This window comes from Cupressus sempervirens, chromosome 1 (genome assembly GCF_028749045.1).
Source record: "Cupressus sempervirens isolate cs-2001-9-10 chromosome 1, ASM2874904v1, whole genome shotgun sequence".
Classification (NCBI taxonomy): domain Eukaryota; kingdom Viridiplantae; phylum Streptophyta; class Pinopsida; order Cupressales; family Cupressaceae; genus Cupressus; species Cupressus sempervirens.
Window position 1 is genome coordinate 381836677 of NC_143118.1, and position 27592 is coordinate 381864268.

At 33.5% G+C, this 27592-nt stretch overlaps 1 pseudogene across 1 annotated transcript; it reads left to right on the forward strand.

Annotated features, from left to right (window-relative positions):
* Window positions 1–3035: 3035 nt before the first annotated feature.
* Window positions 3036–4814, forward strand: LOC149577861 (UDP-glycosyltransferase 92A1 pseudogene; annotated as a pseudogene). Its single transcript, XR_016354270.1, has one exon. The product of XR_016354270.1 is annotated as a UDP-glycosyltransferase 92A1 pseudogene (transcript).
* The last annotated feature ends 22778 nt before the right edge of the window (window positions 4815–27592 follow it).

A 27592-nucleotide genomic window follows, 5' to 3' on the forward strand; every position in this document is an offset into this window, starting at 1 on the left:
AAAATTGAAGATCGGTATATGCCAAGTGAAGAAGTGTAAGATGAGTAAAGTTTAGTTGATGTCGAGCACTAGTAAACTTTAGTTTTTGCCAAGTGTTTTGATAGTGGATGTCGAGCAACGTAGTATGTGCTGAGCATCAGAAGCCAGTTAATGCCAAGTGAAAGAATTATGAGAAAAATCATGAATTTGATGAATTGGAGCTGACAAGTTTGATTTCTTAGATTATATGAACCCTATAATGGACAATGAAGGATGAACAACAAAAGATCTAATTCCTCTCTATAAGGGGATACAATGCATGCAACAACAGTTGGCATGTGTGAGAAACCAAGAAAGACAAGGAGTCTAGGGTGTTGTTTCATATGGAAGCCAAACTATGAAGTTTGTAATTGGCATGTAAAGTAAGACTTGACTTAAGAGTATGGGTGCTTGAAGGATAAATAAGTTATCACATCTGAAGTGTGTGAAAGCCAAAAAGAATGGAAGACTGAAACATAGATCTGTAATCTGCAAAGAGAGTTGTAGGTTGTTATCAAATCAAACCTTATTATTAATTTCTAATCATTGTACCAATCTAGCGCAAATCCTTTGGATTAAGGTTGACCTAACATTCATTTGTAAATCCTTTAACTAGGTGACATTCCAAGTGAATGATCAAAAGTCCTCTAACAAGGCTCACTCCTAATAGAGCGATTGAAATCCTTTAACCAGGTCACATTTAATAGTGTGCATTGTAACCTTTAACAGGGTTGGCCTTTCACAAGGCATCACTTCAGAAGAGTGAGAATTAGTAGCATATTACTAGTATTTTTTTCCAAATTATAAAACTATTGTGTTTTATGTTTACATTTTTGCAAAGTTGATTTAACAATTTAACCTACAAGTTTAAGTGATTGCATAATCTAATGGATGTATGCATGATGAAAATGTATTATGGATACAGGTTCACTATGTTGTGAAAAGTTTTATTTGTACATCTGGACCTTGGATAACTGATTCACCCCGCACCCCCCACCCCCTCCTCCCCTACCCCTCTCAGTTATTCCAAAGAATTCCAACATGTGCAACACATCCACTACATGCAAAATAGTGATTAAGTCCTCAAAGTGAAATAAGGGTAGAGTCAACACATAGTGAAATGTGATAACATGATAATACCACCTAACGTGGATATGCTCTTAAAAGGTCGTATGTGGCAACTAAGTAAAATTAAGTATAATGTCTGCTTATGTCCTAGAATAATCTCTTGCTAGGTACAAAACTTGAACATATCAACACCCCTCTTAGGGAGAATGTCTCCACACAATGCAAGATGAATCCCAACTACGTGGCCATTTAGGTATCCATGTACAAATACTATACACTATTTCACAAACAATAAAAGGATAAATCTAGTGGTTAAAACTTCGCCATAAAAGATAGATGAAAATAGATGAGAACCCTTATAGAAGAATAAACTATTCTTAGGAATTTGCAAGTCTAAGGAGTCCATTATTTCTTCTTTTGTTTTAAAATTCTATGAAGAGATTAATATTTTGTGTCTTTTATAGTGCCCTGCAACAATATTCCATACTAATCTTCCTTGGAGCAATTGAAAGTGAAAATTATGCGCATGTTTCATTTTGTATACTTGTTTTCCACTGCGAGAATCATTTCCATCCTTTCTTATATTTGTATTGTAGCCTTGCTACAAAGATGCACAATCATTTAGTTTACTTTTTGTACATCACCAACAAACTAATGAATTAATATTATATACCTTAAATAAAGTATTTGTTGATATATTTTCAATTCCTTTTTAAAAATTAAAGTGCGAACATGACTTGCTTTCACAAAATAACTTATTAATACAACATTTAATTTTCTTTTTAACAACCTATCGACGTACACGTTGCACCTCCTTTTGGTGCAAGTGCTAGTATACAATACAACCTATATTTAACACAAAGAGACGAGTAGTTGAACACTAAATTTTTTTGACAATCTCACAAATTTCATGAGAAAATATAAGGCATTTATTAGTATTCACCTTTTACATTTGTGATGAGACATGTTATTTATATGATCTACTCTATAGATAGACATTGCTACTCCAATAGTTGTACACATAATAATATTATTTGTACACTAAGATATCAATGTTTATTTAAGCAAGCATCTTATTTTATTAAGGAAGCACATCATTTTTTCACACTTATATTAGATGGCTATGATATTTTGTTTGAGACAAAAAGTTATTATTTTCACTTATTACTGAATTCATATATTTATTTTTTATATAAAATTTATAAGTTTTCATGTGTTCAAGTATTAGTCTTTTTTTTTTACATTTGATTTTTTATTTTTTTAACAAATAGAACAATTAATTACAGAATATGGTAAAAATATGTTGAAATACTATACTCACAAGAGGGTGACCCACTATTGAAGGGTTCATCTGCCCTACCATAGACATAATCATTGCACTTCTTCTGGTACAAATACTATTATGTATATTTCAGATATCAGCTAAAGAAATTTAATAGAAATTATTTTACATAGAGTTGTACTTTTTTTTGACTGGTTTCAAATTTATATTCATTGCTCGCCCTTACACGTCTTTAACAGTAAGAGCTTGTAACAGTAATAACTTCTTTAATTAAACCACTGACTCACTCTTTCGGCGCCGTACTGGTTTTGGCAATCGTAAAAGTGAATGACATGACCCTAGAATACGTGGAGGATGTATAGTCGCACACCATCTCTTTTCAATGTTCAACTCCAAAACTGGCTTTGAATTAACTAACCGCAGTAAATCTATACCATGCCTTGTTTTCGGCTCACTTAAAAAAATATTATAACATTTACATGCAGCACGGGTAGCTCAGTCACCGCCAAGTATTCGTTCCTCTCATTCTGCGGCAACTAATCGCGGGAAACTGCCAGTCTCACTCAAACTTGTCTTCTCAACTTGACACGCTGCGCTCGTACGCACCGCATGATGAGATACACCGCCCTTCCCATCTTTCTTTTTATTCAAATTCGCTCCCCATCTTTTCTCGCATTCAAACATAGAAATTTGAGAGAAGAAGCTTTCGAAGACTTTAGACAGCATTAATCATGGCAGGAGAGCAGAGAAAAGGTCACATTGTAATGCTGCCGTTGATGGCGCAGGGTCATATCATTCCCTTCTTCGAGCTCGCGAAACTGCTCGCCAAGCGAGGTGGTTTTCTCATCACGATCGTCAATACACCGGGCAATCTCCTCAAATTGCAGCCCAAGGTTTCCTCGGCATGCAAAGCTCATGAGATCGACATCCTTCTGGAAGAGATTCCTTTCCCAAGGGGCACCGAAGGACTGCCTCCCGGTGTGGAGAACACAGATTCCCTGCCATACAATCTCATGTTTCTCCTCGTCCGAAACTGCGAGCAGCTCGAGCGACCCTTCGAGAAGCTTCTACGGCGGCTCCGCGACGGTCCAAACCCGCCGACATGCGTTGTAAGCGACATGTTCTTCGGGTGGACTCTCGACGTCTGCAACCGCATTGGGATCCCGAGGGCGACGTTCATGACCATGGGCGCCTTTGCGACCGCCGTGTATTATTCTCTCTGGATGAATCTCCCCCACAAGAAAACGGACTCCGATACGTTTTCTCTTGCTCCTGATCTCCCCCATGTCAGCTTTCATACTTCCCAGCTGCCGCTGAGCCTGAGGCTGACGGACGACACGGACCCATGGCACCTCTTCTTGAAACGCCAAATACCAAGGAATATCAACAGCTGGGGAACTCTCCTCAACACTTTCCACGAATTAGAGTCGAAATTCGTGGACCATTTGCGGAGCAGCAGCAGCGGTCATATCTGGACCGTTGGGCCCGTGCTCCCCGACGCTTCCAGCGGGGTTCATGGCTGCTGCACTGATTCTCTCGTCAAGGATTTGTGCGCCACGTGGCTCGACTCGCATCCTCCCTCGTCGGTTCTTTACATTTCCTTCGGCACCATGGTCAGAATCTCCCGCCGTCAAATGGAGGCCTTGGCTCTGGGCCTTGAAGCTTCCCGACTTCCTTTCATTTGGGCCGTTCGACCTCCCGTCGAAGTAACGGACGGATCCACCGATTTTCTTCCCGAGGGATTCGAGCGGAGAGTGGAGGAGTCGAAACAGGGGCTGCTTCTGATGGGTTGGGCGCCGCAATTGCTTATCCTTTCCCATTCTTCGACCGGCGGATTTCTGAGCCATTGCGGGTGGAATTCTACGCTTGAGAGCCTGAGCCAGGGCGTGCCTATGATTGGGTGGCCCATTGCAGCAGACCAGTTCTATAATTCTAAGCTTTTGGAGGAGGAAGTTGGCGTGAGCGTCGAGATATGCAGGGGAGTGGATGGAGAATTGCAGGCGAGTAAGGTGGAGAAGATTGTGAGGTCGTTCATGGACGGCGACTTGGGAAGTGAGCTGCGGAAAAGGGCGAGGCAACTGAGAGAGACTGCGAAGATTGCAGTTGCCGACTCATGGGTATCTGCGGACGAAAAAGCATGCAAGGGTTCGTCGATCGCCAGCATTGACGATTTCGTAAACGAAGTAAAACTCTTGGTCTCCTCGCCGCAAATCTAAGTCGTAAAGACGTTTTGCTCTTTTTTAGACGCCGGGATTTTAATATTTTGGGCTCTGCTCGTTTTAGTCGACAGTTTTCTTGAAAATCTTTTCGCGATTAGTAGTAAACATTTGCGATCAGAATTTTTATTTTACATTTGCCCATAGATTTATTATATTGAAGACGAAATGAAACGTTTGTGACCAGTGACATCTTTTAAATGTTATCAGAGGTTACTTCTTATTTGTGATGGACTAGCGTTTGTGATAGGAATGTTTTATGCGTCTTGTTGATGATTGTCTAACACGATGATTCACGGCACAAATGAAATTAATAATGTCTGATAATGCAGTGCTGGACGACATGCATTAACCAAATATGTATTTGCGGCAAATCTTGAAAACTTTATAGGTGATTTTCCGTCCATAAAATTCTTAAGGCCATAGATATCGTGCGCGAAAGGTTAGGGGAAAAACGGGGAAATATGAGAAAACAAATCATTTCTCGCGATCCGTTGCGAGATTTCCACAAAAGTTTCTGCTTGAGCAAGCGTCAGCGAATTTTTGAACTCCGTGTAGTATCTTAGACTATCAGACCACGTTTCAAGTTCCGTTTTTTTTAGAGTTGTTATGCATTTAGGACTTATACTCGCTGCTCGTGTAACGCTCAAGCTTTTTGTAACTCTGCGTTATCCGCTAGTTAAATTCTTTGCTATATACTATTACTATCATCAAGAACGTTATCAGTGCATGAAGTGTGTAATATCATGCACAAAATACCTCATAAAATACTTCTTCAAGCTATAACTTGTTTTCTTTAATTCTTTGTTATATTCTATTAATATCATTAAGATCTTTATCATTACATGGAGTTCATTATAACGTAATACCATGCACTAAATATTTCATTAAAAACGAGCTCTAATTATAACTTATTTTGTGCATGGAATACTTACTCTCAATCACTAAATGGCAATATAATAGCATGCAAAGCCTAATTCAGAATAACCTTTAAGCTCGTGTAAAATATTAGCATTAAGTTAGTAGAAGAAATCTTATAAAATTTAATTTATAAGAATTAAATAAGACAATCTTGCTGGAAACAAACAATACTATCGGTTGGTCTATGTATGCAATGATAAGATAGGTGCTTGATATTAAAATTATTTTGTAAATATAATCTTGTGTGATCAAATTAGATTATTAATAATTTTTAATTTAAATAATATAATATTTACTAAAATCTTTTTTTTAAAAAAATAATATTATTTATTTAGATTCAAATTATCAAATATGAAAAACTATAATCATATTAAAAACTACATTAAAAAATCTATTACTAAAAATCATTAACTAAAATGAAAGTATATCACAAGTATTCTATTGACCAAATAAATTATAGAAATTAAAAAACAACACTTAAAAAGGAAAAAACTAGAGTTAAAAGTGAAGATTTAAAATATAATATTATGTGAACAAACTACATTATTAATAGTTTTTAATTTAAATTAACAAATATTATTTATTTGAATTAATTTTATCAAGTATAAAAAATAAAAATAATTTAAAAATTATAAAAGCTAAATCAATTTTTTTCTTAAAAAGTTAAATAAATACAAATCACATCAGAAATAATTTTTTTTTAAAAAATTAATAGAAAAAGAAAAATAATAGCTAAAACTGTAGACAATAAGTAATAAATATCAAAACAAAATGGAGTGAGATAAATAGTGGCCGGTAAATATTTCTTGAAATAAATAGAAAAAGAAAAATAATAGTTAAAGTGTAGATAACAAGTAATAAATATGAAAACAAGAGTAAGAAGTGGAGTGAGATAAACATTGGCCAGTAAATAATTTAAGGGAAGAATTTACAAATTTTAGGTCAAATTGATAACTTCTTTGGCCAATTCACAACTTCTCCAGCCAACTGACATTTTTTTCATCAACATTTCAATTTCTAAGAACAAAGTTTCCACAAATACTTTGTTGACTAAACAAGCTACAAATCAGTATTTAAAGAAAAAATAAACTAATACAATAAAACATATAATATAATTTAAAAATTAAAACCTAATTCTAATTTAATAATCAAAAGTCAAATATGTAGAAATCACAACATGAGCTAAATTTGGAGATCATAACTAATTAATTTTTTAAATAAATACATAATAAATGTTAAAAGTGAAGAGAAAAACTAATTAATATTAAAATAAAATAAAATAAAAATTAGCATGAATTTTTTGACCAAACTAACAACATTTCTGTCAAGTGACAACTTTTTTGTCAAAAATTCAATTTTGAGAGTACACCTCCCACAAATAGCCCATCAACTAAATACATATAATTAAAAAATATTTAACATGTTCATGATAAATTTTAATTTATAAAGTTATCAATAAAAACAATTTTCAAAAGTTAAAAATAGCTTGCCCCAACTAAGCGGTACCCGAGTGGTATCCCTCCTAGGTATTGTTGAGGTTCACTCATCAAACTAGGCCTACCTAAGCTCACAATAAGTGGTAGATACCCTAGATAGTAATGTCAGATGGACAATTCCCAAGAGAAAATCAAGAGGTGTTAGAATGGCTTATGTTGGTTCGGCTATTAAAGTTGGGAGACCCTCAACCAAGACCCTTTTCCAAAAGGAGTTAGTGAGGGATATAGCATAGGGAAAACAAAAGATCTTGGAAGAGATAAAAAACCAAAAAATTGAAAATTATTTCACGAAGTCCATGGGTTCAATAGCCCCAGGAAGTAGTATGAAGTCAAACAAAAGATCTTTGAATTGAGAAAACGATATAATTCTTTTGTAGGAGGTTAAAATGGTGACTCATACAATCTCTAAATTTGTTGAGTATGTTTGGCCAGGCACTAAATTCTCTTACAACATCACTATTGGGGCATTAGGGGGAATAACCATATTTTGGAACCTTGACAATCTCATAGGTAAGGAGATACATCTAAATCCCCATTTTATTGTTGTTAGTTTTGTTTCCAAAACCCATACATAGAATATGTTTAAATTCTATGCCCCTAATACTCGGAATGGGAGACTTATGGTATGGGAGGAGGAAACTATTATAGATAACTTGATGAGGAATGAAAATATGTTGTGTATGGGGATTTTAATACTCCCCTTTACCCCTCTAAGAAGATGGGAGGGTTGGAAGACTTCTCTAAAAGCATCAATGATTTGGAAGATTTCTTGGGGAGAAATGACCTTGAAATTGATCTCCAGGGAGTCCTCTTTACCTGGATGAACAATAGGATGGAAAATAACCTTATCCAGGTTAGATTAGACCAAGCTCTAATATCTGCTGATTGGGATATTCTCTCGAGTACCACCCTGAAAACTTATCTTAGGACCATCTTTGGTCATTCCATCTTTTTTTCTTAGATTGTGACTCAAAAGGTCAAAAGAAGACCTTTTAGATACAAAATAATGTGGCACTCACACTTGAAGTTCAAATATTGTATATCTTGATGGTGGAATCTCCCTATTTAGGGTTCAACAATGTTTCACATTACTAGGAAGCTAGAAAGGATACAAAAGGAGGTTAGAGGGCAGTGCAAATAATCTTTTGGTAATATTTTTAAAGACAAAGAGGTTGAAAGAAAATTGGAAACCCTACAAAATAATATGGCCAATGGAAATTTATCTTATGAAGCTCAACAAGATGAACTAGCTTGTCATGCCCAATGGAAGATAATATTAGGGAGGGAAGAGATTTTCTGGAAACAACGTTCAAGGGTTCAGTGGCTAGCTGAGGGTAATTGAAATACTACATTTTTCTACAAGATGACTTCAAAAAAAAAAAGAGGAATGTCATAAGAAAACTAGTGGATAACACTAGCCATGAGTTGTTGAATGAGGAAGAGATGGAGGAATGGGCATCAAACTAGTTTCAGGAAATTTAGAATCCTCCCCTATCCAACATAGATACCAATAACTAGGCAATATTATTATGGCTTGTGAACCCGATCATTGATAGACAAATGAATAAGCACCTAATTGGTAAGGTTACATAAGATGAAGTTAGAAAAGTGGTTTTTTCTATGGGCTTGTATAAAACTTTAGGACCAAATGGTTTTCTCCTAGCATTTTTTCAAGAGTTTTGGGAAATTGTCAAGTATGATGTTACTCATGCTGCTTGGGAATTTTTTTAAATGGGAAAGTTTACAAAGGAACTCAACCAGTCCTTTATTGTTATGATACCAAAAACTAATGAACTAAAGTGATTAGAGGATTTTAGACCTATAAATCTATGCAACATGACTTATAAGATTTTGTCTAAGGTGATGGTTAAATGTGTTAAACCCATGTTAGAAAAATTCTTTGGCCCTTATCAAACTAGGTTTGTCCTAGGAAGCCACATTTTGGATGCAATGATTAGCACCCACGAGGTGATTCACTCCATGGAGAAATGTGAGAACCCAAGTATGGCTCTAAACCTTGATATTTCTAAGGCTTATGATAAGGTAAGGACGATGTTTTTAATTGAAATTGTCATTAAGCTAGGATTTAAAGAAAATTTTGTAAGAGTAGTTAAGGAAATGGTCAACACAGTCCAATTTTTTGTTCTACTAAATGACACCCTAGGAAGAATTTTCTCCTCAGGTCAAAGTCTTCGACAAGGGGAGCCCCTATCACATTACTTATTCATCACTATTGGAGAGGTGTTGGGAAGAAACTTAATAGCTTTAGCCCATCAGGGTAACATCAAAGGCATAAGACCTGCCTCCTCTCTCTCACCATAGGTTCTACAACAATTTTTTTATGATACTTTAATTTATGGTATCTCTTTGATTGATGAAGCCAAGGCATGAAAATTTTTACGCTACCAGTATGAGAAGGTTTTGAGGGAACAAATAAACTACCAGAAAAGAAAGGTGTACTTCTTCAACATGGAAAGGCACCTTAGGTAGAAAGTGATTGGAATATTGGAGTGCCAAGAAGATGATTTACTAGACAACTATCTTGGTCTCTTGCTCACAGTCAAGGAGGTAACATCCTAATACTAGAATGGGCTTGTAGAATATATATAAAGAAAGCTTGCAGGATAGAAAGGCAACATACTAAGAAATGAAGACAAACTCCAACTCCTCTCGGCATCCTTATAGGTATCTTGTGTACCTCCTATCCCTCTTTAAACTCTCGAGTAGATATAAGGACATTATTATGAAGATTCAAAGGAATTTTCTCTAGCCAGGGACAAGGAGAGTAGAAAATGTTAAGTCTTGTTAGCTAGGACAAAGTCTTCAAGCCCAAGCCCATGGGCAATTTGAACATAAGAATGATTAATAATTTGACTAGAGCCCTATTATCTAAAGTGAGATGGAGACTAGCAAACACCTCAAGTAATTAATACACTATTATTCATGTTAAATACTTAAGAGGAGACTTGTGGTCATTCTTAACAACCATGCCTTCATCCTCCTTCATAACTAGTTAGATTCACGATACCAATGAAATTAACAATGTTTGATATTGCATGCCGGACGACATGCTTAACTAAATATGTATTTGTAGCAAATTTTGAAAACTTTATAGGTGATTTACCATCCATTATATTCTAAGGTTGGCTTTAGATATCATGTTCGAAAGGTTTAGGGAAAAATAGGGGAACATATTAGAAAACAAATAATTATTTGGGATCCATTACATGATTTCTTCAAAAAAAAATTCTTGAGTAAATGCCAGCAAATTTTTGAACTGAGTGTAGTATCTTAGACTATTAGACTGATATGTTTGAAGTTTTTTTTAAAGAGTTGTTTTCATTTTGGACTTATATTCATTGTTCATGTAATGTTCAATCTTTTTAGAACTCCTCATTGTCTGCTAGTTTAATTTTACATGAGGTGTGTAATATCATGCACAAAATACTTCATAAACTACTTATTCAAACTATAATTTATTTTGTTTAATTCTTTGATATATTCTATAATTATCATTAGGATCGTTATCATTACATCAGGTTTGTTATAGTGTAATACCATCACCATGCACTAAATACTTCATTAAAAATGTATTCTAACTATAACTTATTGTATTTGTTGTAGGCAATATACTATTGCAATCAATTCTAGCTATTGATAGGTTTTGAGTAATTACTTATTAGAAACAATTATGCATATTAACAAGAGACACATTTAAAGTTCATACCTAGAATTTAAATTGGTTGAAATAATAATATATAAGGAAATGTAGATAATTTTTACATAGCAAACTAATGTAGAGAAATGAACATAAAAGTAATGTAACAAAGCTAAGATAAAAATATTTTTTGAAGTTAGTATTAGATAATATTAGTAGTTTAATGCTATTCTCAATTTATAGATTTTAAATCTAAACTAAGATAATATGCAAGTTCAAAATAAAATACTAGCAGTAGGGGCATGTTTTTGTGCTTGCAACAAAAGGTGATACATGTCATATAATAAAATTATTATTTACAAGCAGTCGCATGCTTTTGCACATGCAATGAGTGCGCTGATAGGAGATGAGATTTAAGAGAAAAATGTAGAATAAACATTAAATAATGTAAATATAAGTTTTTAAAAAATAAAAATACAAAAAAAAAAAAGTTGAAGATTAAAACATAGATATAAAATTTACAATATATAGGAAATTTGAATATTGCTTAAGAAATGTATTCAATAACTTCAAGATTTTACAATTAAATTCAATTTATCAAATATGAAAAAAAAAAATTGTTTAAAAAAAAATCCATCAAAAAATTTATTACGAAAAATTAATAAGAGAAATACAAAAAAAAAAATTGAAAAATAGCAATATCTTTAACACATATTCTATTGACTAAATAAATTATAGGAACTAAAAAAAATATTTAAATAAAAAATTAGATTAATATAAAAAATAATTTAAAGTAATTTAAAAACTAAAACCTAAATCAATTTAAAAAATCAAAAGTTTAATAAATAGAGATCACAACATAATCTAATGTGGAGATCACAAGTAATTATTTTTTAAATAAATAAGAAAAGAAAAACAATAGTTAAAAGTGGATATTTAAAATATAATCTTATGTGAACAAATTAGATTATTAATAATTTTAAATTTAAATAACATAATATTTACTAAAATCTTTTAAATAGATTAATAAATAATATTTATTTAAATTAAATTTATCAAATATGAAAAAATAATCATTTTAAAAAAACCCATCAAAAAATCATTATGAAAAATTAATAAGAGAAATACAAAAAAAAAATGTCTAACAAATATTCTATTGACTAAATAAATTATAAAAACTTAAAAATAATATTTAAAGAAAAAATTAAACTAATACTAAAAATAAATTAAAATAATTTAAAAACTAAAATCTTAATCAATTTTAAAAATCAAAAGTTAAATGAATAGATCACAACATGATCTAATGTTAGATCACAACTAATAAATAGAAAAAGAAAAACAATAGTTAAAAGTGGAGATATCAACTAATAAATATCAAAACAAGAGTTAAAAGTGGAGGGAGATAAAAACTGGTTGGTAAATAATTATTCAGAAGGATTTTCAAATTTTCAGCCAAAATAACAACTTTCCCAACCAACTTGCAAATTTTTTGTGAAAATTTTAATTTTTGGGATCCCACAAATAGCCAATTGGCTAAAAAATATAATCTTATGTGAACTAATTTTTTATTAACAAATTTTAGCATACTATTTGCTAAAACTCCGCATCTCCATTAGTTTCCATTTTTATGTGAGTGGCTAATGTGTATTGTGTTTTCTGCATGGCCACCCTGGTCATAATGTCTTGGTTGTTGACCTGTTTCACCCTTGGGCTGTTGATTTGTTTGGTTTGGGCTTCATTGAATATTTTATGATTTGTAAAGGGTTTCAAGAATCCTTCAAAACATGTTTTCCTTAATAAAAAACATACTATTTACTAAAAAATTCAAATAGATTAATAAATATTATCAATTTTTATTTAATTTATTAAATATTAAAAAATATTTTATAAAAAAGTTCATGGTAAAATCTATTATGAAAAGCTAATAAGGGAAATACAAAAAAAATGACAATGCCTCACAAATATTATTCTATTTGCTAAATAAATTATAACTAGTAATTGCATGCGACGATGTGCCCATAGAAAATATCAAATATCCATTAATAATGTAAAAAAAGAAATATAAAAATTATAGGTGATTATGTGATAATTGATAATCTGCATAATACCAAAAATAAATGTTAATAATTGATAGTAAAATTATTGTGATAACAAAACAAAACACTTAAAAATACTTTATGATTTAAAAAGTTATGGAAAAAAACAAATGAAATGTTATTTTGAGAAAAAATATTTTTAAGAAAAAAATGTATTTATCAATAAAAGAAAATATTTTTTAAATCTCTCACTTCTATGTTTATTAATAAGAAATTATTAGAAAGTTTGATTATTATTTATTTTTATTATTAAATTTTAATTTAAATAAAATAACATTTTAAATTTATTTTAAATAGAATAAAAAATAATATTTTTTAAATATTTAACTCATTACCATCTCAAAAAATTAAGTAGGGAAAATATCTATTATCAAGAAATTTAAAAATAATAAAATTAATTACTTTAGAAATTTATGATTCATACTCTTCTTTCTAAAAGTCTTTACAATTTTAGATATTATTTTAGTCTTTTTATTAAATATTGACATTTAGAAGATTTGCATAGAAAACTATCGTCTTACTCTTGTTTCTAAAAATAATTAGTCTATAAAGATTATAACTTTTAAGAGATTTGCATGGAAAACTATCTCGAACATTATAACAAATTTGTTATTTCATACCATATCAATCTAAAATAAAAATAATTTCATGTGTGCAAAATGAAATAGATTTTTGACAATTTATTAATTTATTTAGCTCAATTTTGTGTAAATATCATTTATAATTAGTTGCATGTATAATGATTTCAAATATTTATTTAACATTAAAGCTACTTTTTTATTTAGATATTTCTCATGGTAATAATATGATATCAATATTAGTAAAAGAACAGTAATGTTGTATAGAGTATTAAAATCATGAAAGCCATCAATTTAGTATCGTGTATACCTCTATTACAAAATCTAATAGAATACATTATTACATTCTTGAATTAAAATTTTGCATCTCTTTTACACATGCTTTTTAAAAAGACAACAATAAGCTTATTGATATTGTCAAGATATTATTATCAAACAAAATGACTTTGATGAAAAAAATATGATCTCAAGATTGGGCACATCAGCCTTGAACTGGTAATTGTTGATATATGATTTCATTCCAGGTATAACAAAATACATCACATTGACATCACATCTAAATCATGCAATAAGACACAGCCTAGATTTAGCTCCTCCTAGAAGTGCAAAAAATAAAAATAAAATATTTTAAATAGGATATCTAGATCTATCAATAAAAAAACATAAACCATAATCAATGAACCAAAAATAACTAGTTTTTAAAAATCTAAACTCTAAAAATGTATAAGCAATATGTAAGTAACTAAACAAAAATTGAATTACAATATGTTGATCCATGAATATTAAAATGCATTAAATATAATGAATGAGTATATTTTTTGAAATCATCTGAAAGCAATCTTAGAATAAGAGAACTCTCGATATATGATTTCATTCTAGGTATTAAAAAATACATCACATCTAAATCATGTAATAAGGCAGTCTAGATTCAACTCCTCCTATAAGTGCAAAAAAAAAAAATTATTAAATATTTTAAATAGGATATCCAAATCTATCAATAAAATAAAAATAAATCACAATCAGTGAACCAATAATAAATAGTTCTAAAAAATCTGAACTCTAAAAATATATAAGCAATATGTGAGTAACTAAACAAAAATTGAATTACAATATAATGATCCATGAAAATTAAAATGCATTCAATATAATGAATTGAGTATAAAATAATCTTAGAGAAATCTTAGAGTAAAAGCTTTCTATTCCATATTTAATGAAAAAATGTGTTTCTAAAGGACAAAAAAAACCGTAAGTTTAGGAGTTGCAAAATAGAGATAGTAGTAAAAATTAGAAGCTCTTAAAGGTTGACAATTTTCTAGCGAAAATTTGTAAAAATCGGGAGCAAAGCTCCCACATATAAGCCTATCAGCTTAAAAACTAAAAATCAAATATTTAAAGAAAAAGTAAACTAATACATAAAAAATAATTAATATAATTTAATAACTAAAACCTAATTCAAATTTAAAAATCAAAAGTCAAATACATAAAGATTACAAGATGAGCTAAATGTGGAGATCACAACTAATTAATTTTTAAATAAACGCATGAAAAACAAAAAAAAAAAAAAATTGAATAGAGGAACTAATAAATATTTAAAAAATAAGAATTAATATTGGAGGAAAATGAAAATTAGCCAAAAAATAATTATTTTCCATCAATAAACTTTTTGTCAAAAAAGAAATTTTGATGAGTAAAGCTTCCACAAATAGTCTATCGACTAAACAAATATAATTCTAAAATATTTAAAATATTAATGATAAATTTTAATTTATAAAATTATCAATAAAAAATAAATTTCAAAAGTTAAAAATAGACTAAAATATGAAAAAATATGTAAATATATTTTATTTCGTTAATATTTTAAATTGATAATATATAAATAAATATTTATTATTTCCTTTTTAAAAATTATTATAAAATTAAATTGAGTGATAATTTTTTTAAATGCTGGGTAAGTGCACAAAGTTGTGGTGCCAAAAGGGGGGTATAAGTGGACACCTTTTTCCTGAAATCTACAAATTTTGAACTTCAACAAGAATTTGAAGATAGTTACGCTCAAAATTTTAAGATATGAAAAAAACAAAAGTCGTAGTCCTTTGAATCTAGTTTCTAAACTACTAATTTTTTTTCAAAATGGTTTAGTTTAAGTCCTCAAAAAAGGGGGCCACAAAAAGTGGTACTGTTTTTCCAAAAAAACATAACACAATACAAAGTGCAAATTTTTCGGGTAATTTTATAAAGTGTATTTTTTTTTTTAATGAATTTTTTAACTAGACACATCCCAAATATGTGAAATATCTATGTGCTCCCCCTAGAAATAATTGAAAACTAATCTAAAATCAAAACTTTTTTTTTAAAAGTGTGTAGAATGGAGTCTAGTTTCTAAAAAACTAAGTTGTTGCAAAATTTGATGAACGGGCTAAAATCTATAGCCCAATTAGTACATGGTGATTTTTGACAAAAATGAACATACATTCAAAAGAAATTATAGATGAAAGGTTTGAAATAGCTCAAATTAAAAATAAATTATATGGTTAGATAGCTAACATAGAGACCTATAATGCTTTGTAACCTGATCTTACCGATACCCAACCACGAGGAATCTTGAAGGGGAGCACACAAGAAAAAACAATCATTTTTGGTATGTTTGCTAGAAAACACGTCTTAGACTTGTTCATAAACTCCAAACCTTTGGGTTGGATCTTCAAAGAAAAACCAAGCCTTAGGCTTGGGTTTGAATAAGCTTTCAATAGCGCATGCGCCCTATAGTGCGCACACGCTATAGTGCGCACGCGCTATCTAAAACATAATTTCTCAATAGCGCATGCGCGCTATAGTGTGCACACACTATTAAGACCTAAATTGCATAAGAGAACTAGGTGGGGGGGGGGGGGGGAGGGAATAAGGGAATGGCCATGTGTGTGTGAGAGAGATAGAGAGAAAGTAGGGGACGGGAGAGGGGAGAGAGAAAGTGAGAAAGAGTAGGGGTGGCAAAGAGAGTATAGGATGGGAGAGAGATTAGGGGTGGCAGAGAGAGAGGAAGTGAGAGAGAGAGTAGGGGTGGAAAAGAGAGAGTGTGGGATGGGGGAAAGAGATTGAAAGTAGGGGATGGGAGAGAGAGGAAGTGTGAGAGAGATTACAAGTTGGGAGAGAGAGATTAAGAGTAGGAGATGGGGGAGAGAGAGAGTAGGCGATGGGAGATGGAGTGGAAGAGGAAGAGTGAGAGAGAGGAGGATGGGAGTGCATGTGTGTGAAAGAGAGAGAGTATGGAATGGAAGAGGGGGAAGACAAAGTAGCTCGAGAGAGAGTAGGGGATGGAAGAGAGAGTAGGCTATGGGAGAGGGAGTGGGAGAGGGAGAGAAAGGGGGGATAGAAATGTGTGTAAGAGAGAAAGAGAGAGAGAGTAGGGGATAGGAGAGAGTGTGAAAATATAAGAGAGAGTAGAGAGAGAGAGAGAGAGAGAGAGAGAGAGAGAGAGTAGGCAGTAGGAGAGGGAGTGGGAGAGGGAGAGCGAGTGAGAGAAAAAGTAGGGGATGGAAGAGGAGAGAGGGGGATGGATGTGTGTGTTTGTGAAAGAGAGAGAGAGAGAGTAGAGAATGAGAGAAAGGAGAGAGAGATAGAGAGAGTAGGCAATGGTAGAGGGATGGGACAGGGAGGGAGAGAGTGTGTGTGTCTGTGAGAGAGAGAGAGATAGTAGGCGGTGGGAGAGGGAGTGGGAGGGAGAGAGAAGTGGAATGGAAGTGTGTAAGAGAGATAGAGTAGGCGACGAGAGAGCAGGTAGTGGGACAGGGACTACGAGAGAGAGAGAGGGGGGGGGAATGGGAATGTGTATTTATTTATAAGAGAGATAGAGTAAGGGATGGGAGAGAGTGTGAGAGTTTGAGAGAAAGTAGGAGGTGGCAGAGAGAGCTTGTATGGGATGGGGTGAGAGAGAGAGAGAGAGTAGGGGATTGGAGAGATAAAGTAGAGAGGGAGAGAGAGTACTTGAGAGAGAGAGATAGTAGGCGGTGCAAGAGGGAGTGGGAGAGGGAGAGAGAGGGGGGATGGGAGTGTGTGACAAATCTAGAGAGTAGGGAATGGGAGAGGAGAGAGAGAGGGAGGATGGGAGTGTGCATGTAAGAGAGATAGAGTAGGGGATGGGAGAGAGTGTGAGAGTGTGAGAGAGAGAGTAGGTGGTGGCAAAGAGAGCTCGTACAGGATGGGAGAGAGAGACTGTGAGATTACAGGATGGGAGAGTGTGAGAGAGAGTAGGGGATGGGAGAGAGATAGTGATAGTAAGGGATGGGAGAGAGAGAGAGAGAAAGAGAGAGCAGAGAGGAAGAAAGAGAACTTGAGAGAGAGAGAGAGAGAGAGAGAGAGAGAGAGAGAGAGAGAGAGAGAGAGAGAGTAGGTGGTAGGAGAGGGAGTGGGAGAGGGAGAGGGAGAGAGATAGGGGGATGGGAGTGTGTGTGACAAATGTAGAGAGTAGGGGATGGGAGAGAAGAAGAGTGGGGGGATAAGAGTGTGTATCTCTGAAAGAGAGAGAGTAGGGGATGGGAGAGAGTGTGAGAGTGTGAGAGCAGGGGGTGGCAGAAAAAGTACGACAATGGGGGAGAGAAAGTAGGCGATGGGAGAGGGAAAGAGAGAGGGGAGATGGGAGTGTGTGTGTGAGAGAGAGAGAGACAAAGTAGGGGATGGGAGAGAGTGTGAGTGTGAGAAAGTAGGGGATGGGAGAGGAGAGAGAGAGCAGGGGATGGGGGAGAGAAAGTAGGCGGTGGGAGAGGGAGAGAGAGAGGGGGGATGGGAGTGTGTGTGTGAGAGAGACATAGTAGGGGATGGAAGAGAGTGTGAGTGTGAGAGAGTAGGGTATGGGAGAGGAGAGAGAGAACAAGGGATGGGGGAGAGAAAGTAGGTGGTGGAAGAGGGAGAGAGAGAGGGGGAATGGGAGTGTGTGTGTAAGAGAGACAGAGTAGGGAATGGGAGAGAGTGTGAAAGTGAGTAGGTGGTGGTAGAGAGAGCTCGTACAAGATGGGAGAGAGAGAGAGTAGAGAGGGAGAGAGAGATAGTAGGTAGTAGGAGAGGGAGAGGGAGAGGGAGAGGGAGAGAGATAGGCAGAATGGGAATGTGTGTAAGAGAGACAAAGTAGGGGATGGGAGAGGAGAGAGAGAGTAGATGGTAGGAGAGGGAGAGGGAGAGAGATAGGGGGGATAAGAGTGTGTGTGAGAGATCTAAAGAGTTGGGGATGGGAGAGGAGAGAGGGTGAGAGAGGTAGAGAGAGTAGGTGGTGGGAGAGGGAGAGTGAGAGAGAGTAAAGGATGGGAGAGGGGAGAGAGAGTAGGAAGGATAGAGAGTAGGGAGGATGGGGAGTAGGGAGGATGGGGAGTGATGTGATTTCACATAGTGCGTACGCACTATCTCAAATCACCTAAAAATGGTAAAAAACCAACCTTGGGGCCCATTTCATCCATTTCTTGCTTTTGGTCTATTATGCACTTTGTTATTTCGACAGAAATCACAGGTTTCAACATAGCAAACACCATTTCAACACTTTTGGAAGTTAGTAAACACCAAATTCAATCATTGGATACGTGATTTGAAGACTTTGAATATTCCTTGCATAGAAAAGGTTAGTGAAATCCATTTTAAATATTGTTTGTCAATATATAGATACAAATTTGATTATAATTTGACATGTTATTTAATATATAATGAATTCATTGAAAATTGTATGTTTGAATGAAATGTTATTTCGGAATGGTTAGAAATTTGACAAGTCGTTTGATATATATTGTGTATTCATTCAAATAATTATAATTTTTATATGTAATTGAATAATTTGTAATTTACACATTTTAAGTAATTCAGATGTTTGAATAATTTGACATATAGAAATCATCATCATACCAAGGAAGAAACCAAAAATTAAAACACATGAAGATAGGGAGAGAGATTTGGCAATTAAAAGAGATAAAATGAAATTACTATGTGAACAAAGAAAATTACAAAGCAATAATGAAGAATTGACTTTCGAAGAGGATCAAGAACCACTAGTACAAACAAACAAAGAGGAAGAATTAGAAAGACAAAGAGAACGAATGAGATTGTTACGCTCAAGAAGACAATTGAATTGTGAAGCTACACCACCCTACAATGTTGGAGTCATATCGTCCATTACACCATCTTCCAATGTTGAAGGCATATCATCCTCTCATGTAGAAGAGACACTGATTTGTAGATCTGATGATATACACACTCCATCATGTCATATTGAAAGCACAACATCAACACATCAAGTAGGTGGTATTCCATCTTTTACATCTTATTGCCAAGGCACATCATCTTCGGTTCAAGGTACACAATACACTCAACCTTATATTGATGTTCAAAATGTTGAGAGAATTGAAAAGATTAGAACACCTTCTAGAATTCGTTTTAGAAGACCAAAATATTTGATTGATATTGATACTAACATTTTGAAATCAATGCCTAACAAGATTAGTAAGTGTACTTGTAAAAGAAAAGTTAATGGTATGTGGAGATTATTTTTTGAAGAATTAAATATTACAGGTCAATGCCAATTATTTGTTGAAATGATGAGAAATTTAAAATTTAGGCCTATCATGAAGATTCTTGGGCTAAGAACGATGAACGATTCAAATGAAAGAAATATTGTAAAGAATCTAATGAGTGCTTATGACAAAGTGGGTTCTAAATCGTGCACCAAAGATAGTAATATCACAAGATGAGTACTCACATCAACAATAGTAAGTAGCTAAATGAAGAAAGCTTGAATCATGAGAAAGACAAGAAAAACATTAAAAATTGGTAGAGGTACCCTAAGGAGAGCCATGCTAAGGCATGAGAGATTAGAAGATCCAACAAAAAATGAGTTATGGACATTTAGCAGTAGACTACCATGAAAGGATAAAGAAATTAGTGAAGCCTTGAAATCATTGATTGAAAATTTTTGGAAAAATAATACACGTGTTTCTCCTAATCAAAGAGATGTTGTAAGAAGGAGGATTGGTAGCCGAAATTGCGAGCCACATGTGAAACATTTTTTGGACTCAACTCAAACACAATTTTTTGCAAAATTTATTGGTATGTATCCTCAAATTTGAATAAGTCAAAGATTTTTTGAGATGGGTAAACCTTTTTATGTGAAGATAAATCACACATGCACAACTTGTTGCTGAAGGATACATATTGAATTTTCTAACCATTTTGATTTTTTTAGGCATATATGTGTAGTTTTACATTCTCAGTTTGTTTTGCAGGATTGTGACATAAAAAGATCTTCAAGGGAATTCATATCCAACATTTTATGTGAAATAGGGGACATCCAAAAATTTTACAAGACATCATGCTTGGATGGTATGTGCTTATTTTGTGGTTCTTTGCAACTTTTATCAACTTGTCAACATATGAATAGTACACATGCAATTGGAAATGAAATAGTAGATTACAAAAAATTCAAGACAGGGACATATGCTCTAAAAGATGGGAAACATGGTAAAAGATGTGATCTAGTTATTGAAAAGATTCGAGTGTATGAGTTCATGAAAATCTTTCGTGAAAAGATTATTTACGAGTATGCAAGGTATACCCATAGAGCTCGATTGTTGGATTTGCAATTCAAGTTGTGCAAGGATATGTTTCCATTGGATACCATTGTTTCAATTGTAGATTTTGCAGAGAACTACACACTACAATCACAGAATGAGGTGCAAGTAAAGTATTATACATCTCAACAAGTTTCCATATTTGTTCACATAACATTCATGCATTCACCTACAAGTACAAAGGATGGTAGGAAGATTTTGAGGGAGTACCATTTTTACATCAGCAATGATCGATCACATTCTACAGAGATCATACATGGTTGTTTCCAACTATTTTATGGAGATTTGGCTGGTAGGGGCATATCATATCGTCAACACATTATTTGGTTAGACAATTGTGCATCTCAATTCAAGAATGCATAGATGTTCTATTGGTTGAGCAGGATGCACAGGTTGTGTAGAATTCAATATATGTGGAATTTCACAGAGGCTGGTCATGGTAAGGGAGAGCACGATGGTCCAGGCGCATGCATTAAAAGAGCCTTGGCTCATGAAGAACTAAAGTAAAAAGATGGAGAAAAATTGATAGATGCAAAATCCATCGTCTAATGGTGTAACGCTACAATGGGTCCAGGTAAGGAAGGTGAGTCTACAGTTCGTAGATTATTTTGGTTAATAGATAATACTAACATTGCACTATATCAGGATTGTTGCACACTAACAGGATCTAGTGAGTTACACTCTTTTAGAAGCTCTGATGTAGGTTCATGGAGTATCCACACATGAAAAATGGCATGCTATTGTCCATCATGTGCAGAGGAAAATTGGGATGATTGTGAATCAACTGAATGGGTGGACAAATGGGATATACAGACCTGTTGGATCCAATTGACACCTATTGACCCCCACAAGCACTGGAAATGGTAGAGATGGATTCGTCTATTGACTTTGACCACTTGTCAGATCTAGTGCAACCTGGTAATATATATATATATATATATATATATATATATATATATATATATATATATATATATATATATATATATATATATATATATATATCTTTGTAATTTCAATATGTAACTTTATAACTTTTACCCAAGTATTTTTTGAATTAATGACCGCATTTTGTACATTTGTCACTATAGACCATGTTTTTGTTGTTATTGCACCTGAAGACAATGAAGAAGGGACAAATTATTATTTGTGTTGTTGTGTTGAAGCCAAACAAAAATTGGATCACTCGGTTATAGATGGTGAAGGTTTAGAGTACCATGTCGGTGCGGTGGTTGTAACAGGCACATGACTTAGACGATATCCTATGAAGAATCCTAACTTGTGGTTATTTGAGGATTGGCAAACAGAGAGGAAGATTCTTTATTATTCAAACCTTTTTGTTGCATCAAATGTCCACTTGATAAAATATGGTGGAAAACCACATAATAAGATTCTTTGGAAATTTCGCAAGTCAGACCATGAGGCAATACTTGAGACATTAAAATGTCGAGCAGATCCAATTGGCTCATTAGATTGAATAGGAAGAGAGGGAGAGAGATAAAAAGTGATCAATTGGATCCAAATACAATGTTACAACCTCTTCCCCAAGACTATCACATGACTAAGGTGGACCATATTGTTATGATGTGTAAGTGATGAGATTTAGTTTTTATTTGTTTAGAATCTAGATATATTATTTGAATTTATATTAGATTCTTTAATAGGACCCATTTCTTTAATCTTATCTTAGATATTTTACTGTGCTAATTCTTCATTTGTAGGTCACCAAAGAAGAGGGCTAATAAAGTTGACGCACAAGTGATAAAGGGTGAGATGCCAAAATCATCTACGAAATGGTATTATCAATTCACATCCTCAATATTTATTAGTGTTCTTTGTTCAAGTAACATTGTATGCTAATCATCTTATTCCTGCAATTGTAGAGGATCACAATCATCAAAAAGTAAGAAGGAAATTAGGTCTCAATCTAATGATAATGGGGTAGTGACATATATAGTTCTCTCTAAGGATTCCAATTTTTTGGACTTCGACTCATTATTATCATAAAGTTGGAATGTTGGAAAGGGTTAATAGTTGATTATGAATATTCATCCCATGTGTGTTAATCTTAGTGGATGAATCTTATCTTAGATTTTTTCCTGTGCTAATTCTTCATTTGCAGGTCACCAAAGAAGAGGGCTAATAAAGTTGACACACAAGTGATAAAGGGTGAGATTGCAAAATCATCTGTGAAATGGTATTATCAATTCACATCCTCAATATTTATTAGTGTGCTTTGTTCAAGTACCATTGTACGCTAATCATCTTATGCCTAGAATTGTAGAGGATCACAATCATCAAAAAGTAAGAAGGAAAATAGGTTGTTCAAGTGACATATTCAATGAGGTTGTTTGTACAACGTAATGATTGAGTTGAAGTGATTTATGAAGTAATGGTTGTTTGTACACTATAGTTTTTAGCATAGACTTCCTACAATAAATTTTTTACTATGCTTTGAATGACAAATAGAAATTTTAATCTGCATATAATATGATCCTCTAGTTTTGTTATAACATGTGCATACATTATCCCTCAATATCAAACATGGAAGGCTATTAGCTACTATATTTAAAATTGCTCTGGCAGTTCATACACATGTTAATAATAACTTATTTCCAAACCCAATTGAATTCAACCTGCAATATGGTTAAATTATGTCAATACTAAGGTTTGTAGCATTAATTGGTCACATTCCTAATATTGACACACAATTGAATTGGGACCAACAATTCCTCACAAGTTTACACCAGCAAACATATTTTAATGGAGATGTATATTAGAAGATTCAACACAATGGTGATGCATTTTGGTCATAGCTTTCATGAAGAGTTTGACATAGTTTAAAATAATTATAAGTACATACATCTGGGAAGTCACATTCTAATGACTTGAAACAGATTTACAATGCTCAGAACTTCCATTTGTTTAAAGTAGAGCACAATCATATAGAACTGGATTCCAATCAATTCCTACAGATGTCATTCAATTCAAGATAGCCACCTCATAGTCATCTATCTTTTAAGAAAATCATCACTACTTACATGAGATGCTCTATACGGCCTATTGTGTGGTGACCATTCCAAATATAAATTGTTCACCATTTCATATGAAACTAAACTATCATTGGAACCTAGATGAATTCTTGTAATTCACAACTTATCTTGACTCTTATATTGTGTTGTAAAAATTAATAGCTTTGGTTTCACTTTTTTTGTTTTCCCCTTATAAAAATCAACATTTATCCTTTAGTCTCTAAAATTAGTTAAACATAAGGATCTGAACCTCTATGTGCTCTAACTTCTTAACCCTCTTCTTAATCTTCCTTTCACCTTGATCATTTAATTGACACTTAATTGATGTGTTCCCTACCCTTCATGTAAACATCCATGTTCCTCTACCTAAACAAAATCTTCCTCCAACTCTATAGCCTCCTATTTGATAAGAAAAAAAGGTTCATTACCCTTGTCATTTCTTCCTTTTCCTATTCCTATATTATTGGTTTTTCTTCCCCTTCTTGTATTTGCATTTCCTCTACCACCTTCTTGTCTCTCTTTCTTCCTATTGACCATATCTTATGCACTTATAGCCAATTGGAAACTATCTCTAAGCATCTTAGGAAAAATCAAGGTAATCCCATTTTGCAAGTTTTATATGAGCCCATTAAGATACCTTGCAACATTTTCATCTTTATGCTCTAATCCACCTCTTATGCTCAACTTGTGAAATTACTCTATGTAGGTCATCAAATCCATCTCCTTTTCTTTCAAGTTATTCCTTATCCTCTATTTTTGGATTGTATTATTTGATGGAAGAGGCACATCCGTCACCATTTGGTCATGTTTGTTCCACCCTTACAAAACCTCTTTTCCATTACACTACTCCACCATGTCAATGTTGTCCCTCTTAGCTATGTTTTGTATAGCTTTACCTTATTTTACTTCACTTATATCTCCATAATTATAACAGTTCTCTTGGGAATCTATCAACCCCAAAACCTCTTCACTATCTATCTTGCCATGATAGATATGGAAATCAATTATTGTCTTTCTTCTCCCACATTGAAATATCTTCAACAACCTTATTATCCATCTTTCTTCAAGATCTAAGTCCCCTCCATCCTCTCCATGAGGATTCTCAAGTGCTTAAGCATCACTTTCTTGTTCTTCATGCACATCTCTCATAGGAATCCTTTCCAAAGCTTCCAAGATTTCCAAGATGGTTACATTTTACTTGCTTACTTGTCTCAGTTCTCTTTACCTTATTGCATCTTAGTATCTTTGTTTCCTCAACTCTCTATCCATTATTTTAGTATCTTATATCAGCTCTTGTATCTCCTTCTATATTTTTTTTTGGAGGCATCTTCTCAATATAACAATCTACAACACAAGTAACTAATTTTGCACCACTCAATAGATCTACTAGATTTGATACCAATGATTTGAGGAGTCAAACTAGATGATGCAGAGGGAAGTATGATGAGCCCTTTAAACAACCCAAAATGAGTAAATTAGTAATAATGTGCCAAGTGATCCTTCTAGGTCCTAATGGTCAAATCTCACAAATGGTCAACTCCGGGGGGTTTTAAGGCTTCAATAGGATTTTTTTGGCCAATATAACATGTTCCAACCAATACCTTTCAGTTTCAATACCTTTTAAGAAAAAATGCACAATGTAACCCAATGTTGTCAATGCAACTTTTCAATTCTGTGACAGCAGCAAGACAAATATGGACTTAACTTTTGATTTTCTCAAAAGACTCTTTGAATAAATGACCTTTTTAGATACCCTTTATCCTCATACAAAACATATATAAAACTGAGATGCGACTCCTTTGGAAAATATCAGAGATTCTTCACAATGACCTTGTCTTTAAGAATGAAGCAATGATGCATTTACAAAGAAACTGATAGAAATACTTAATTTCTAGACTCCAAAACTTGTATAGGCTCCTAAAATGCCTTGAATCAGAAAATTCCATAATCAATTTCAGTCTAAGGGCTCCCTAACCCCAAAAGCCCCAAATTTGCCCTCTTGAAACCCTTGTTTCTAGGGCTTTCTAGATCTCACACGTGCCATAACTTCCAGATCCTATTGGAAGTACAAAAATCCTTATTTCAACATTCCAAACATGTTTCAAACATTTAACCATGCCCTCCTTAAGGCCAAACTCCCGCTGCTTGAGTCTACCAAGCCCTTTTCCACCAATTTTAACCCATGTTAGTGGATAGCTATCCTTCAAACCTTGTTAACTGCAAATGTTAGTGCATATCTATAATGTACATGTTAGATTTGAGCCATCCCATGAAAAACAACAGAAATATCTCATGGAATGACCATGATTATTAGTAAAAACCCTCAAAATTGCTTGAAAATGTGAGTTTCTAGCCAATCAATGAATAATAGGTTAACAAAATGCAATGAAAAGTCAGCAGTTCCTCATGAAACAGTGTTAAAAATCAATGGAAATGATCATACCACTTACTCCTATCAGATTGGAACTCAAAACACCAAGAAATCTTCAAAATGCACTCAAAACAAGGCTTTTTTATTCTATTTGTGGAGCAGTCCGCACAACCTCTGTACTTGTCTATACAATGAAGGTTCCTGACCTTATATAGATTCTATAGGGACCCCTAAACTGTTTCCAAGTGGTTACACATGAATATCCTTAACCAAATTCAAATTATTGCATTTCCCTCCAAAACAGCAACTAACCATTAAGTTTGAAAATTTGAATTTGCACAACTCTAAAACAAGCATTAAATGATCTTTTGGAACCCTAAAACCTATCAAATGACATGATGTGACTATGAAAAACTATATGACCCTATAAAACACCCTTCTTAACCTATGTACTCCCTATTTCTCTTACAATGCAAGAATTTCACAATTTTGTCCTTTTAGGACTTATTAAAAATATATGCTTTTTAAGCATTTAAGCTTTATTTCATGAAAGACCACATCATATCTTCATCCTCCTGGTGCTCTAGTCTTCAAAAGGGTCCCAAGGAGATGCTCCTACATCACTAGATCCCCAAGAAGTAATAAACATTCAGCAAATGACTTGTTTCAAGAATAGATTCAAACCATTAAACTAAATACCTACCCTTCTCCACAAGGGTCCCTCCAAATGTTCAAATTGGGTTACCAAATTTATTGGCTTGTCCGAACTCTTTCTAAGGTCTTCAAATATCTCAATTATGTTGTTCCAATAGTCTAAATGCATATCTTTAATAGGTTTATTCAAAACCCCTTACTTGGACATTATCTAGGCTTGATCTTAGTATCGCTATGAATCAGGTAATTCCTTATTTTCACCAATTTCTCCCAAACCCCATACAAGTAAATTATAGTTACAAATACTACTATTGGAGTATGAAAAAATATAGCAATCTCATTTATAGTTCCTTTGGACCAACTATTTGATCCAACACTATGGATTCAACAAAATAGGCCTAATTACCCTTCACTTACAAAGAAACTCTCAATATTTCTAACCCAAGGCCCTATACGGGCTATGGTAATATTCTATCATGATCTAAAAAAACATATTTTCACACCCATCTACCTATCCATGGGCATTCGATAGTGAAAAAGTTGCACTTGGCAACTTTGCAAGTTTGCAAAGTTGCTTGACAACATTAACAAAAAGTGCTAAATC